The following is a 10,883-nucleotide window of genomic DNA, read 5'->3' on the forward strand; positions in this document are numbered from 1 at the left end:
AGTAGAATTGTGTGATGGACATGCAAGTAATGCAAGCGTGTATGTCTTCTTTCTACAAAATCAAGTCTGTAGTGCTAAGTTAAGTGAGCTGTTCCTAGGAGAATATAACCACTGGAAAAGCAGCAGTTAATTCAAAGTTTGTTAATTTGTTAATTTCTCTCATGACTGAATTTTAAAATTCATATTTCCTTCTACTGTAAATTCAACTATGTTCTTATGATTGTTTAGCATTTTACAATTATTGGTTTTAATATGTATCAGATAAGCATCTGAACTTGAGGCATTAATTCAGCAGGGCATGCAGCTGGAGGAGATTGCTGGCTCAAAACATCTCAGGTGGGTGGGTGTGAGGGAAGGGGCAGGTGGGGCCTTGCTCTGGTGGCTGCCAATCCCTGGCACACTCGGGCAATGCTCCTCACCTGCCTCTGGAGCTCCCACCTAGCCCCAGCATGGCCAGGTGACAGCAAGTCCCACCTGCGGGAACAGCCCAGGAAAGCCAAAGGGCACTGAAACTGAGGTGTGAGGCAAGCACCAGTCTTGGCCCTACCTTCTCTTGGAATTTCTCTGAGCTGAACACTGCTGGGACTAGGAGTGGTAGCTATACTTGTTCTTTTCTATAGTGTTTCTATCTTTCTCTTTCTTCTTCTAATTCCTTCTTTTTCGAGTTTTCAGTAATTTAAAATCAGACAGGCTTGTAGTTCACTAAGTTAAATGGACTACGTTAATATTTTGTGAAATGTTTTATGTTGATTGAATGCTTCTCTAAACCTTTTGCTGAAGTTCTCTGATTTTCTAAAGTTGCCAGTAAAGTTTTTTGCTGTTTTGACCTCTTGAGAAGATGGTGTCAGTATTTCTCCCGTGCATCTAACTCAGAGCACATACATAAATGTAAGCCTTTTTGAGTGCCTTATTGGGCAAATTTTTGGGGGGCCTTACAGCAACCTAGCAGGGTACTAAGCAAAGTAGATGCTGAGGAAGCTCTATCTAGTGAGTGAGAACTAACCTGATCTCATTGCTTCCATGCATCTTCACAGTTGAGCAGATTGATTATACTGAAATATCTTCCTTTTTAAATTATTCTGTTTAGTCCTATCCTTTGTTGAAGCATTCTACTCACTGATTTTACAGTCCTTAGGGAGTTTGACCCTTCATGGTACCAGCTGTGTAATAAAGATGAGGGAATTATATCTCACATGGCAGACCCTTGTGTCTTTGTGTGGTGCTGCACAACTGCTGGGTCACAGGAGTTACCACCAGGTTTTCATCATGGTAAGTCCAGCTGCTTGTGCTTGGGCACACCAGCTCAGTGTGGCTCAGCAGCAGGCAGGAGCATGGACTGAGCTGATGTAACCTCTGCAGCTTGAATCACAGCAGCATTTTGCTCCATCTGCATGAGATGGTTTCTAGTGTTAGGAAGAAAGCCAGCCATGCAGAAGTCCTGAAGACAAACAAGAGTTGGATCAGCAGGGAATTGGTGAAATGGAGGCAAGGGCAGATGAGGATGAACTGAGTACCAGTGCTAGCAGTTGCACCAGTTCTGAGGGGCTGCTGTACCTGCCTGTGATTAAACTTTTATGTCTCAATGGCATTTGAATTCAGAGGCATTTCAGCATTGAATTTACTCTTGCTTAATGTTTGGCTCTTAGAAAACACTACAGAATATCAAGAGAGACAACAGTTATTATCAGCCTGTTGTATACTGTGCTGGGGCTGACATGAAGCAATTTTGAAACAGAGCTAAAAGAATGAAGGTGAACGTCACATAAAACTTTCTTATCTCTTTTTCTGCATTTGTTCCTCTGTATTTACATTCAGCTGAAATGTCATAACTCGATGCTAGGCTTGGCAAAACAATGGGAGCAAGAAGCAGCCAGGGATATGCCCAAGCCAAGAGATTTCCCCTCTGAACTTGTAGAGCAGAGGGGAAGGCGACTGGCACCAGGGTAATGTTTCCTTGTAACACAATGCCATCTTCTGGACCTCGCTCTGGCAGAGGAGGCAGTGCAAATGAACTTGGGATGCAAGTCCAGCAGAGCTAGAAAACACCTGCAGCCTCACACCATGTCAGCACAGACTGAATGAGATTACATTTGCAGTTAGCTACTACATATGGTTTAATAGAAGCAGGTTTTGGAGATTTTTCATTCCTTACTGCCTCACACATTGCCATGGAGTATGACAGTGTATATACATCCTGTGCTACATTCAGACTGGCTATTGCTGCTGTAAGCTTTTCCCTCTGGGATGAAAACCAAAGATGTGGTATCATTAAAGAGCAATTGAGACTTTCTGGGTTCACTGCTGTGTCATGTGTAAGTCCAGGGTGCATTAAATAGTGCATTTGTCATTCCTGCAGTGGATAGACAGTGATAGGATAGACTTGTCTATGAAATTGATGTTCTGACTAGCAGGTAGGATTTCCTACTCACCACAATTCCCAAAGGTATGATCCCAGAAGCGTGTTGGTTTGTGATACACATTTGCTGGTTGGGTTGAGGTCACTTATATGATTAGAAGTGTAAGATGCTAATGCCAGACTCCTCTGAGTTCAAATCCTATCCTAACACAAAACTGCCATGTAACCTGAGGACAGATGAGGAACTGGGAACTTTCCCAAGCTGTTCCCATGAGAGGTTTCTTCATATATATATTTTGTTTGATGACAACACACTTGGAAGAAAATCCTCTGAATGCAGATGTTGTTGTATTTTTCAATTTTTTTAAATTTTTTTTTATTTTTATTTTTTTTTTTACTGAGGAGGCATGGTTTCAGGCAACCTGTTGCCTCAGCTGCCTGAGTCTGTTAGAGAGGAGTAGCTTAGTCATTACTGCACACCTACAAACATCTCAAACTAGGTGCTCTTCCTCCTCAGAGGTTTGATCTAGAAAGGATGCTCAGATCACACCATGTGCACATGGAGCCTCCAGGACCCTGATGTTCAGGGCATAAGCAGCTGAGATCTGGCTCTCGTTCTTGCCCTGGCCCACAAGGATTTAAATCACAGCTCCTGCCTCTCAGCTGTAGCAGGGTTTGTGAGCTGATATCTGATGAATCAGCTCTCTGTTCATTATTTGCCAGGGAGGTGAGGGAGGCAATCCCCAGCGGCACTCAGAGCTATTTGCAGTGAAAGCAGCAAGGTGCAGTGTTTGTCCACTGCAGCAGAAGCTTCCTGTGGCCTTGAAATGCATGGTAGGGGATTATGAGCTGCATGTCACATATGCTTTAGGGGCTCTCACTCCAGAGGTTCCAGCCATGGTGATTATATTGGATCTGAAATGGCACACAACATGCTTCCTTAGTACTACTATGCCTGGCTGGGAATTCTCAGCGACAACTTTTGAGGATTTTAATGTGATGCATTTCCTACCTTTGTAGTAATGGCCATACCTGATAGCTGTCACTAAGAGATAGTTTACAAAAAATACCAACCTTTGATTGTGGTTCTGGTCTGATATGGAAATTGCTCAGATACAGGGCAGGTAGCCTTCCTTACCTGCAGTATCTATGACTTTTGGCATTTATTTCCTCCAGTTAACTGTTAAACAGCAGCTGTCCCACTTCATGAATGCTAAAAAAAGAGTACAAGAGCTCAGCATTTCTCTTTCCTAACAGGCCCATTTTAGAGGCCCTCACTTGGCAGCTTCTGTGATTCATGCCAAATGGAACTAATTTCCATGACTATTAAGGGTCATTTGCAGAGAGTTACACAAAACACAGCACAGGTTTGCAGTGAACACTCTCTGAGAGCTAATTTTTCTGCTGGCTATGGTCTGTATCACAGCAGCACTGTGACCATCTGTGGGTCTCCCTGCATGTGTGTGAACAGAAGCACTGCACAAAGGCAGAAAAGGTTAAGTGAAAAGATCTGCTGCCAAGGGAAAACTCTTATATCTCATGGACAGCTTTCTTCTTTTTAATGTGTTAACTCCAACCCAAAATTGCATAATGGCAGGAGCCTTTGTTTTGCCCCTTGTAGGACATGCATACATTCCAGATAGAAAAGCCATTTCAGATGCTTGAGGCCGATGAAATATGAGTCAGCTCAGTCAGTTGGAGTGATCTTGCTCTGAAATTTAAAAATGGCACAATCTGAAGTTAGTTCTGTAAATACCCTAACTCTTAGCTATTTTCAAGGCAGGACAAAACATATACATGAAAGGAAAACATTCAGGACTTCTGGGCTTCCTTCTTTGGATAGCAGAAAGGGCATCTAGCTTCATGAAGTTTCTTGCATAGAGTAAAGCTGGCACTGAGCCCCTTATCCTCTAACTGTCCCCAGAGAGCTGCAGTGAATGCACAGCAAGGTTGCACCTAGTTAGTAGCAATGTGTGAGGATTCATCATTTTTGCAGCCTCATTCTTTGGTTTAAGGCATGCTCTGTGCAGGCTTGAACTTCACCTAGGGGCAAGGCACTCTGTGCATTTAAATGATAAGCAAAACAAGTAAACACAGACAGAAATAAGAAGGTGATTAGCATCATTAAAGGGGTTTGCAAACTCGGTTTGAACTTTCTGCAATTACTTAATGAAACAAATTCACTCCAGTCTCTCTTCAATCTTTCAGATTGTCTCAATCAAGACTGAGGGGTGTGAATAAACAGGGACTTGTTTGGTCACTGCTGTGGTAAAGGAAGGGGTAGTGAGTGCTGACCTGGCACATGCGATTTAAAGGGACTTTAAATACTACCAAGGAGAAGAATGCCCTAGATAACTTATTGAATTGCCTTCCAGACTTACTGTGATGTTATCCCCTGTGGCTTCAGGTCTGCACAGGCCACAGGTTTTTAAGGGCAAATGACATATGGTGTCAGCTTGGCCAGCAAAGGATTTTTTCCCTTCAGTGTTTTTCCTGTGCTTTGTTCATGTTTGTTAAATTTCTCCAGAGCCTCCTGCTTGTTGTAACAGACCTCACCAATGCCAGATTTTCATTGTACGCTTTTCAATAGACTAGTTTGTTGCCCAGAGCAATAGCCTGAGCAAGTCTGGGGACTGAAAAGATCTAAAATTAAAACCCTGCAGAGAAACTGTCTTTGTTCATTCCCAGAGAAATGAAATATGAATATATCTTCGCCAGAAACAAAGGAACCTATTCCACAAAAAATGACAGTATTCTGTCCCTCTCCAAGAGGACTGGCAGCAGCTCCAGACTGCAAGAGACTCAGGTATGAAAGGCAAAGTGACCATGCCCTGCTCTCTGTTCCCCCCTGGGCACGGAAGGAGCACAGGAGCAATGTGACCGTGGCCCTCGTGACATCAAGCAGAAAGCACTGCTGCCATTTGGAAGATCACCTTTATGTAGGTTTCTCTTTTCTTTACATTTCAGATACCAAGCTTTCCCACAGCATGGATTTCTTTGTCACAGTGATGTGTACCCAGGCCAGTGAACTGCATGGGCTGCTCTTCTGCACAGCAAATAACTGTGCTGGGAGAATCATTCATTTTCCACGCAACGCCTCTGCTGTGAGGGCCATTTTTCAGCTTGGCAGAAGGGTGGCACCTGCCTTGTTTTTCATTTGGCTTGAGAACTACTTCTTCTTCTGTCGAACTACTATACCTGCATTTTTTGACAGGAAATACCTGAGAAGCTGCTGGACTCACCTGCCCCCCTTTCAGCACCCACGCATGGTGGGATGCCAGCATGGGCTGTGACTTTTGTGTGTGGTCCCTCTTCTAAAGATTTATTTGGTTTTTAAATGGGTTTGTAGTCAAATGAAATAGTAACACCCTTTCAAGGAGACATACAAAGGCTCAGGAGAATGATGCTACATGAACTGACTTCCAGACCTTTCTCATTTGTAAGCACATTCTGTCTGGTGCCCTTATGTGGCAATTGTAATTAGAAAACATCTTGAGTCAGAGCACACCTTTGTGTCTTTATTGGTACTTCTCTTTGTCTCAGGAGCTAAGAGTTTTAAAATGTTGAGGAACAGCACTTACTAACATTGTTCATTTTGATGCTGGCCCTAGCCCCTAAGGCAGGCCAGTGGAGGTGTGCTGGGTTGTGAGCTGAAAAGCAGCATGCAATGCTGACAAATAGATGTTTTTCTTTGCTTAAGATTGGACCTTGTGTAAAGCAAAGCAATATTAAAATACATGTTGCCAGCTTGTGACAGGGAAGGAAATCCTTCTCAAATTGGCAGGGTTTTTTTATCAATTCCCCATAATTCTCCATTGTTGTTACAGGGAGAGAAAGCATTGGAGCAGGACAATGTGTGTTTGGAAACTGAAAGTATCTTAGCAGATCTTGTAGGATTTGAATTGAAGCTCTGGTGAGAAGTGAGGTGGTTCTCTGCCACGGAGGCAAGAAAAAGACCTGTTAAGAACTTCATGGTACATTAGGTCATTTATACTTCATAGATTTATTGGCTTTGCACTTTGTCTGCTCATCATCCATGATGCTGTAAGTACAAAGTAATTTTGGTTACCTGTAGGATTGCTCATCTGCGAACACCAGCAAATTTAAGGAAAAGAGCTTTACTAGCTATGTACAAGTCTAGGACACCTGGCAGAAAAGTGGTATCCCCTGCTGTGGTAAGTTGAGGAGAGATTGAAATGAGATAAAACACTTTATCTAGTTCCAGGGCAAATAAAAATGCCTAAGAATATCTTTGTGCCATCTGGAAGTACCTGAATACTTCAGCATGCCAGAGAAAGCTGTCACTATCAGCCATGACATCTTAGAAATTCTTTACACACACTGCTGCTACAACAAAAGTTGTTTATTTTTCTACAATTTTATAATACCATTTTATAATTCCCTTTTCACAGTGTGCAAACATTTCTTTTTGTTATTTCAATGAAGAAACAGTTTCTCAAAGTATTCTTGACAGAGACTAAATGAGCAGTAAAACCCTGCTCTCTGTTTCCCTCTGTCTAATTACACTCACACCTTTAATGACTGGTACTCTAAGGTGTAGTAATTTTTTGACTGGGATTTAATCTCATGCTTTTTATGACCTACCATAACCCAGATAAATTAAAGGATGTGCAGTGAATTTATTCAGACTTTTGTCACTGAGTACTCTAGTGATGGCAGACCAACATACAAATTCCTCATGCAAGCTGCTGTTTCTTTGAGCTATGAAAGAACCAATCTTTGGTAATCTCTCAAGTGTTACTCTTAAGAGCAAAGAATTCCTAATCCAGCAGGATGATACACAGTCTCACTGGGGCTTGCAGTTACTGTGCACAGTGTTTAGGTCATTGGGCAACTGGGACTTGAGTTTGATCAACAGGCTCTCCAAAGATCTTTGGCTTGACCTCAGAGTAAGGCTAAAATGTTAAAATGGTTTCTTTTGCCCCAGATTTCTAGCTATGAAATCAGACAGGCCTAATTATGGGCACATTGCCTGTGGAGTCAGGAAGCCTGCATGCAGTTTTGAGGAAAATATCACAAATGGAGATAAAGAGAGGGATATTAAGCTTATGTGGAGTACATAAATTGTTTCAAATTGCTACCAGACACCTTTGCTGCAGGAGGACAAGGTTCTGCCTCTGGAAGAGGCCATTACCGACTGCATTTTCTGGCCTCTGCCTGTAGAGAAATGTGCCTGATGGGGCTCTGAGCATCCAGCACCACAAACTGGTCTAATGGCCACTGGCCAGGCTGCAGTCAGATCCCCTGGGGCCCTTTGCCACCATACCTGGGGACTCTTGAGCACCCATCCAAAACTGAACTGTGATACCTGACTCTGGCAAGTGAAACCTTTCTGGTCCTTGCAGAGAATTTCCTTCATTGCTTGTAAACTAATACGGGTCCTGTGGGAATGCTGACTTATGTCAGGATGAATCTGTGCACTTTCTTCTTCAGAGTACTGGTTTTGTTACAGAATCTGCTTTATTCTAAAGGAGACTTTTGTGTACAGCAGGTGCAGAGAACCAGGTGGGCAGAAGACCAAGAGGCATCACTTGGGTAGTAGCTTACATTAATGCTTCTCACTTCCAGATTGGAGCTCCTGATTCTCTCATTAATTTCTTTGCTGTTAATATAATTTATATTCAATTCCTGCAGACATTCCAGAATCCATAATGATAGTAAACCCCTCTCCCATGTTATTAACCTAATGAAATGCAAAACAGGCTAACAAAACTCAGTGGAATTGCAAATAAGCAGTTTTATAGGATATATGAATAAACTTTTCTGTTTCCTCCTTATAGAAATGGCAATGGAACAAGTTCCAATTTGTTTGAACTTCTAGTCCTGGCATTTATCATTAATGTGATGTGTCTGGCCACTGTGTGCCAAAGGCAGCAATGTGAATTCCTGACAATACAGACTTTGAGTACTAAAGATCATAATCTTACCATTTGGTTCCTTGTTCTTTTATTTTTAGATTATTCTAAGGTATTTTAACCTAAAGTTCACAGGAAAAACAGATAATTTGAAAACATTTTCCTGTAAAACATACTATTTAGCAGCTGTTCTGAACTTTTCATTTGCCTCCTTAAAGGTAGATAAGCCAAAATCTTCAAAGGGTTATATCCTTATCAAAATTTTAAGTCTCCACTTTATCTTTTGTTGTATTGCATGTAAGATTATACTTGAAAAGTAGTTGTCTAGGGATGCCTGTTTCTTACTTGGCTTGTTCCACAAAATGTTTTAGTTAAGGAGCTTTCACACCTGGAGAAGATTTAGGATTCCAAGCATGTTGGGACTGAAACCTCATGGCAGAGTGAATACCTAGAAGTGTTTTTCAACTTTTTCCTTGGATTTTGTTACACTTCCCACTTTCCTGTTTCTTATCCTGCCATCCCCCTTGCACCTATGGTGCAGTGTAGAATTCAGTTTATTTTCTTGGATTACTCATTCACTACAGTGTAATATGTTTCTTGCCCTGTAACCTGCAGGGTTTTTACGTGTGTGAGTGACTTTTATCAAGTCACCAGAAGGAAGGTTGCATGTCCAGTAGCTCCCTCCATCACACATACACCATAACCATTGTGCAGGCATTAATTCTGACAAGGCATTGTAACAGCAAAAAATGGGAGGCCTTGAGATAAATTTCACCCTTCAGTGTGAAAACTGACTTTTGCTGTATACTTAGGTTAGAGTATGGATCAGTGATGAGGTACAGACTTTGACTCTTCTGCACCATTTCCTTGCAAGCACTGAGTACAGACCTAAGGAGGTCAGGCTGCAGCACTCTGTCTATTTTGGGTGTCCCATGACATGGGTGAATCCACTGTGTTGAGTTAGAACAACTTTTTTCTCCAAGTCAGGTGATTGAAAACATGGTATTTTTGAAAGATTATTCTGCTGAGAATTTGATACTTAGAGCTGGGGACCAAGCTTTCCAGGATGGTAGGCACAGCTTGGGATGCTATTTTCATTGCCTATATGAAAAAGGCCTATATTGCCTTTTTTTTTTTTTTTTTTTTAGCTGATGCCACAGGTTCAGGAGAGTATTTCTGGTCTGAAAACCACTGGATGTAGACTTTGCTGCTTTGGTTATCTGTAAAGTATTTGCTGTGAATCTAATACAACCAGGGCCCATTTTGAAAGGGCCATCCCAGTGCTTCTCGGTATTTTCAACTCTCTAAACTCTGTATCAATATGAACAAAAATGATTGTGCTGATCCTTTGGTTTTAAATAAGCCTTCAAAACAGAGCTTACTGAGCTGGTTCTGCTATAGAAGACATGACCTTTCTGGGAGCTTGGGGATGTGTTGGCATGCTGTTGGCAGGCTGAACATAGTCTTTGGGAATATTATGTTACACCACCAGTAAAATCTACCTAAGGGCTTACTGCCATATTGGTTCATTAGTGGCTATATCCATAAAAAGGATACAGGGTAGGGACTGGAACATGACTCTTTGGTACCGAGCCATGATTTGTGCTTTCATTTTTGTGTTCTCTAGCATCATGAATGAGTTTAAAACTGCAGGCTGCAGAAGGCTGTGCAAGGCTTGAAGAAAGACATCCCTTCTCTGTCTCAAAACAGGACTTGGTTCAGAGATAAAAACTGAGACATGGGAGCCTGAAAAGTGGGTTATTGCTGTTCAGTGATTTCTCTGCCCTCTGATTTCAAACTTCCTGTGCATTTTGATGACACTTTTCCACCATTGGTTGTGGGACAACAGGAATGAAGTGATTTGCAAGATTTCTTGCAGTGAGCCAAACACCTGTTCTGAATATTTTTCTTCTGTCTATAATACATTTCCAAAACCTGGGTTACATTTAGCAGAATTCTCTAAGTGGGCTGGAGTTTTGTGCTGGGACAAGTAGTATAGGATGTTCAGGAGTTATTTAACCTGGACAGTCTGTCTCAGCACACTAATAATGTGTTATGCACTTCAGCTACTTTAGAGAGCATGCTTGTGCTGGTTGTGCCTGGGGTAGGGTTAATTTTCTTCCCAGGAGCTGTGTTTTGGATTTGTGCTGAACACAGGGCTGAAAACATAGAGATGTTTTTGTTATTGTTGAGCAGAGCTTACACAGAGCTGAGGCTTTTTCTGCTTTCTGTGCTGCCATGGCTGGCAAGGAATTTGGGTGTGCATGGGATGTTGGGAGGAGACACAACTGGGACTGGTGACCCCAGCTGACCAAAAGGATATTCCAGCTCAGGATGTAAATTGGGGGGAAGGAGGAGGGAAGCAGGGGGACATTTGCAGTGAAGGAATTTGCCTTCCCAAGTGACTGGCACCTGTGATGGGGCCCTGCTCTCCTGGGGATGACTGAACACCAGCCTGCCCATGGGAACTGGTGAATTAATTCCCTGTCTTGCTTTGCCTGTGTGTGTGGCTTTTTCTTTCCCTATTAAACTCTCTTTATCTCAATCCATGAGTTCTCCAGCTTTTACCCTTCCCATTCTCTCCCTGGCCCCACTGGTGGGGGAGTGAGTGAGGGGCTGGGTGGGGCCTGGCTCCTGGCTGGGGTTAAACC

At 42.4% G+C, this 10,883-nt stretch overlaps 1 long non-coding RNA gene across 2 annotated transcripts; it reads left to right on the forward strand.

Moving 5' to 3' along the window:
* The first annotated feature begins 442 nt into the window (after positions 1 to 442).
* Positions 443 to 6,383, forward strand: LOC135297278 (uncharacterized). 2 transcript variants are annotated; one of them, XR_010359326.1, is made up of 4 exons: positions 443 to 594; positions 1,129 to 1,269; positions 5,045 to 5,162; positions 5,324 to 6,383. It is a non-coding gene; the product is annotated as an uncharacterized LOC135297278 (long non-coding RNA). The 2 variants fall into 2 exon arrangements; XR_010359325.1 differs by lacking the exons at positions 5,045 to 5,162; positions 5,324 to 6,383 and adding an exon at positions 1,360 to 1,610.
* The last annotated feature ends 4,500 nt before the right edge of the window (positions 6,384 to 10,883 follow it).

The sequence above is a fragment of the Passer domesticus genome, chromosome 3 (assembly GCF_036417665.1).
Source record: "Passer domesticus isolate bPasDom1 chromosome 3, bPasDom1.hap1, whole genome shotgun sequence".
Taxonomy (NCBI): Eukaryota; Metazoa; Chordata; class Aves; order Passeriformes; family Passeridae; genus Passer; species Passer domesticus.